We start from the raw sequence: 5,817 nt of genomic DNA, 5'->3' as shown, positions 1-5,817 counted from the left end.
AAATTTACTGGGAAAAATTACAGCCTTTGTAGACAACACTGTTGTGAAATATTTTTAGAATTTTGTATAGGAGGACTTCATTGCTACTAACTTGATTTTACAGGATTTAGTTTGCTATATAATGTATAGATTATGTAAACTTATCACCAGGTTAGTGCTTGATAAGCATAAGCATGTTGTAGCATTGGGACTATGTGGATTCTATTGGAACTTGTGAAAGATTTTTTTGCATTTTGTAAGGTAATAATTTGTTTTTTCTTCTTCCTTTTAGTTATCCTATTAGCAATTAAAAATAATTGAACCTCTGTTTTCATTATATATAGTTTTCTTAGTTCTTCTCTTTTTTTTTAATACAAAAGAAACACTTTTGTTTTCATTGATAAAAGGAGAGTACATTGTCTATTTCCAAATATTTTCTCTTAGATCACCTATCCAAAACAATGAGTATTTCTTTTTCTTATACAAAATAAGTTTCCCAAATCATTGCCTTTAAGTGCATATTTTCATATCTTATCCATGAGAATGTTGCTATATTCTACTATTAAATACAAAATAGATACCAGTTCCTTATAAGAGCAACAAATAACAAGTCAAGAGACTTACAACATATTTCATCAGAATTTTGTGGTGAGTACCCTAGTTGGTGTTAATGTACCCAGCATTCTTGGGTCCATCTTGCACATATGCCGCGAAGTGATACTTACCTGTCTCTGAATCGATACCCCTCTTTGATATAAGATCATATACCTGGTTATATTCTCTGTAGATGTGTGAATATGTGATGTTTTGGAAGGTGGAAGCGAGGAGTCTGATGCAGCTCATCCAATTAGACAAGTTATGGGGACAAAAGAGAGTGTAATATTTGATCTAATCATTAATACTCTTTGCATCTCCATGAACAAAAATGTTTCCAATCCAATCCAGTTTGCGAAATTGAGGGAACCCTAAAGTGCAATGATCTCAACTCTACTCTTAATGCCCCTGCCACTCTGCCACTAGAAATGGTAGAATCACCCTGACTCTAGAATAATGACCACTCCACATCCACATCTTCTCTATTGACATGCCCCATCAAAGGATCCTCTGGGGTAGAGCCCCTTAATATTCTTAAATATAATCTTCCTTTTCTTTAATACTGTCCTCTTAGGTCCTTCCTTAGAAAAATATGTGATGGACTTCCTAACCATGTCCTAGACCATCGAGCTCTTTTTTTCGAACAACCAAGCATTTCGACTATGTCATATAACCCATATAATATAGAAGGGGAGAGAGTGATATTATAGCTTGTCCTTAGTCTAATTAATGAAACAATGCTCTAATGTGTGAGGGGTACCAAAATGGTCTAGCTTTAGAAAATCCATCACCCCAATCCAAATCTCCATAGAAAATGTGCAACCAATGAGTAGGTGGTTTGTATCCTCTTCCTGTACCCTGCACATGGGACAAATACTAGGGTCTTGAAAGTCTCTACCATGTATTTTATCCAAAGTAATAATTCTTTTGTGTATGACCAGCCACCCAAAACAAGGAACTTTCTTTGGAATCTCCCACCCCCATGCTGCCTTGTACCAAGGATTGAGGCAGAATGTTTTTTCTGCCAATGGAAGATCATTGTAAGTGTCATTGACTTTGGGGTTTCTATTCTTTGTAGAGCCTTCCCATTGCAAAGTGTCCACACCATCACCAATATAGGCACCTGAATCATATAATTTTGTGAGAAAATCCTCCCTTTCAATAGCCAAATTGTTGCTCAATCCAATATTAGTGGCCCATATCGAAGATGGGTGAGCAGAAAACCGATTGTTCTTGTCAGAAATGTGTGCGAAATTTATGGTTCCCTTTTTTCGGAGAATGGAGATGAGGGGAGCCGAAAGGGTGTGATTTCCAATGAATCTCTTCAAAGCGTCCAACCCAACCTATGTCAGTCTGCGATCCCCGATGGACCATCTCACAAAACCTCAACAACAAGTGACAATTTTTTGACATGCTTCTCCATATATATGATGCACTATTTGTCCTTTTTGCCCCATCCTTGACAAAATCAAGAGGGTTATTCCCTTCATGTATTTATCTCTAACTATTTTCCCCCAAATACCATTATCATTTGTAGCTCTCCAAAGGCTTTTAATGATTAGGGCATAGTTAAAATTGTGAGTGCTCAAAATGCACCATCCCCCCTCTGCTATCAGTCTTGCAATGGCCCTCCATCTGACCAAGTGAATCTTCCCTTTAGCTATGTGCCCGACCAAATGAATCTCACCATGAGCTCATCTATCTTATGACATACCTTCATAGGCAGCTGAAATAAGTGCATCCAGAACACCGAGATGTTCTGAAGGACAGATCAGACCAGTGTTAGTCGACCTCCTATAGAAATCAATTTATGAGCCCATGCAAAAAAAATTATGTTGCATCTGTCGAGTAGCCAGCCACAATCTTTGATGTAGTATTTGTTTGCCTTTAATTGAAAACCCAGTTATTGGATTCCTACTTCTAGGTTAGTCTCTGATATCCCAAATAGGTTACCGATCTCCCGACACCGAGGATTTCCCAAGTCATCCATGATCAAAACAATTTTTTTTGTTGCTCATGTAGAGACCCGAAGCCTCGCTAAATGACCATAGAATCTGGCAAATGTTCCTCCAATCATCGTTGCGATTCATACCTCCAAAGAGAAGGTCATCAACAAACATAAGATGTGTTACCTGCATGTTCTTTGATACCTTCACCCCTTGTATGTGTCCCCAATCTTTTTCCTCTCTCAGCTTGTTTCTTAGACGATCCATAACAAGTATAAATAAAAGTGGTGATAATGCATAGCCTTGGTGGAGCCCTAAAGAAACTGATCGGGAATCTACTTATTATCATGGAAACATTTGTTGTCTATATACATGCCATTATCCATTTAATGGCTCGAGGAGATGCCCACCTTGTGTAATACCAACCTCAAGAACTCCTTGTCGATGCAATCAAATTCCTTTATCAAATCCACCTTGATCATACTTGCTCATCTTTTCCTAACCTTCATAGAATGAAGAAATTCTTGTGGAATGTGTATAGCGTCCTGTCTGCCATCTAAAACGGAAAATTGTTATGGGGATATGAATGTCGAAAGAGTATTCTTGATCCTCCTTTCAATATCTTGTAGATGATCTTAAAAATTGCATTATAGAGGGAAATAGGCATATATTATGAAAAATAGGTCAGAGCATCCTTCTTAGGGATAAGTGTAATGAAAGTTTCATTTAGCGCCTAAGAAATAAATCCTTTGGTGTGAGAATCCTCTGCAACTGTAAGAATGTCTGAATCATCAGTTCTTGAAAATGGTGAAACAACTCCACGCTCCCACCAACAAGTCCAGGGCTTTTTTCCTTTGCACTAGCTTGCATAACCTACAAAACCTCCTCTTTCAGAATCGGTCTACCCAAATTTTCATTCTCCTCCTAATTAAACATTAGTGGTAGATGTTCAACCATTTCTCGCAGGGCAACATAGTCCTGTTCCTGTGCAGCAAATTAGATTTTGAAATGACATTAAGTTGCCTATTCAATCTTGACTTAGTCGGGAATATTTTGTCCATCAGTGCCTCTAATTCCCCTAATAGATTTTCTCTGCTTCCAATTATTTGCATATACATGAAAAAATTGGCATTTTTGTCTTAGACCTCCACCCATAATGTGCGGCTTTGTAGTCTTCTCTTTGATTCCAGTGCCAACATGATCTTGTTTTTATCCCCTTTCAAATGAATAATACATCTCTTGTAGGATTCAGAAAAGAATAATGGATCAGTAGGATCATTTTGGTATCGAAGTGTAGTATCAATGTCAATAAGAGCCTCGAAATCACCTAATTTTTTTCTGTTTAATCCAATTTCAGGTTTCCTTCTTTAACGCCTAAAGTTTTGTGACAATTATATCCATCGATACCTGGAAAGAGGAGAAGACCAAATGACTCAAAACCTCTTGTACCATGGTATTGATAGTTGTATTACTTAACCAGGTGGAGTCAAATTTGAAAGAGAAGCTCCCCTTTTTCCTCAATCCCTCCCATGATAGAGTGATTTGATGATGGTCGGAAAGAAAAGATGAGATGACCAACAATTTTCCCCGTTAAATATCCCAATCAGTGAATGACTGATGAGAAAGCGATTGAGCCATTTCGGTAGGCCTTCCACCGATGTTTTTCCATTCCACCAATTCAGAACAATTTCATCCGAAACAATGTCGCACAGGTCAAAGGAACTGAACAAGTCCATACACAATTTAGATAGCGGGTCAACTGTACCTCGATTTTGCCAAATCTCCTGTTTGTCCACAGTCAAATTAAGGTCGTCTGACAAAACGATAGATTATAGATCCATAATGCCAGATTCAACGAAATTCTCCTAGAATTCCCGCCTGCCAACATACGGGGCATATATATTGATGAAGCATATTCAAAGATTGGAACCCGACAAATGCCCTGTCAAGAGAATGTCTGCATCAGAACAGAAAGCCATCACGGAAATATGATTTGGGTTCCTCATCGCTCCCAAACCACCAGAGAGTCTAGTAGCATCCTTAGCAGAAACGAACTAGTCAGGACATATAGTCAGCATAAATGACCATGACTGCTCACAATTACACATGGTTTCCTCTCGGAAAATGATATTCTTAGTTTCTTCCTCATAGCTGTCGTATTAGCAAGATATGATTTTATCAATTCTAGTTATTATGCTAATTCAAAATAACAATATCTTTGCTTTTATTTGATATAGTGTTATAATTATAATTATTATATTAGCCATTCAAAATAATAATAAAATTGTTTATATTGAATATGGTTATCAATTTTTAAAAGAATCTGCAAAATTGTTCCATGTTCTAATTAGACACACTCTGTTTTCTTTTATCACAATTATATAATATACACAAATAATTAAACACTCTTTTTTCTTTAATCACAACTACATAATATACACAAATTTTACATAACATAATATATACAAATTTTAATATTTCAAAATTTAAAAATAGTTTTAAACTTAAAAGTACAATCAATAGGCTATTCTTATGGCAACCAATATTTCTAGAACTACTTGTTAGATTTTGTACTTTCGTAAGCATATACTTCCATCGTGCATTAATGAAGCTATAACTCTAGAAATATTGATCAGTCATTCTTATACTCTAAATGTTAAAAGGGGATCAAACAACTTCGAATTAAAGGGTGCACATATGTATGCAATGCCTATATTTTAAATGTTAAAAGATGATCCAGATTTAGTTTAGGAAAGATATCGCTTCGATGGTAATTTCATAAATGTCATACTTACAGTGTTTCAATATCTAATGGATAGTGGTGATGTTAGATTTATTAGGGTTTTATATTATTTTTCAAAACAAGATAATTATAACTATGAAAAAATATTAATTTTAAGATAAGATAATAATATTTATGAAAAAATAATGTGAAAATAACATAATAATATTTATGAAAAAAGAATAATGTGTATTGGTCAATCCATGTGAATTTCAATCGTACTTAAATATTAATAATGAATAATAAATTTAGGAAAATAACTTTTAATATAATCATTTAGATTTAAATCTTTTTCGAAGTTTTTATTGTTTAAAGATTTTAAGCATTTGACTCAACTTTATTCAAAATTGCAAGTTTAAATTTTTAAAATTTTGAGGTTTCTCTAAGTTTTTTAGCAATTATTTAACTTTGTTGTTGTAACATTCTTTTCATATTATCTTAATAATTTTATTATACAAATAGAAAATGCAGAAACCATCTAATTGTTCATGTCTCATATATTTTAAATATAATTGT

This window comes from Pinus tabuliformis, chromosome 7 (assembly GCF_031772625.1).
Source record: "Pinus tabuliformis cultivar Carrire ecotype Pingquan chromosome 7, CPIR1, whole genome shotgun sequence".
In the NCBI taxonomy this organism is placed as follows: domain Eukaryota; kingdom Viridiplantae; phylum Streptophyta; class Pinopsida; order Pinales; family Pinaceae; genus Pinus; species Pinus tabuliformis.
Note: the sequence above shows the minus strand (reverse complement) of the source record.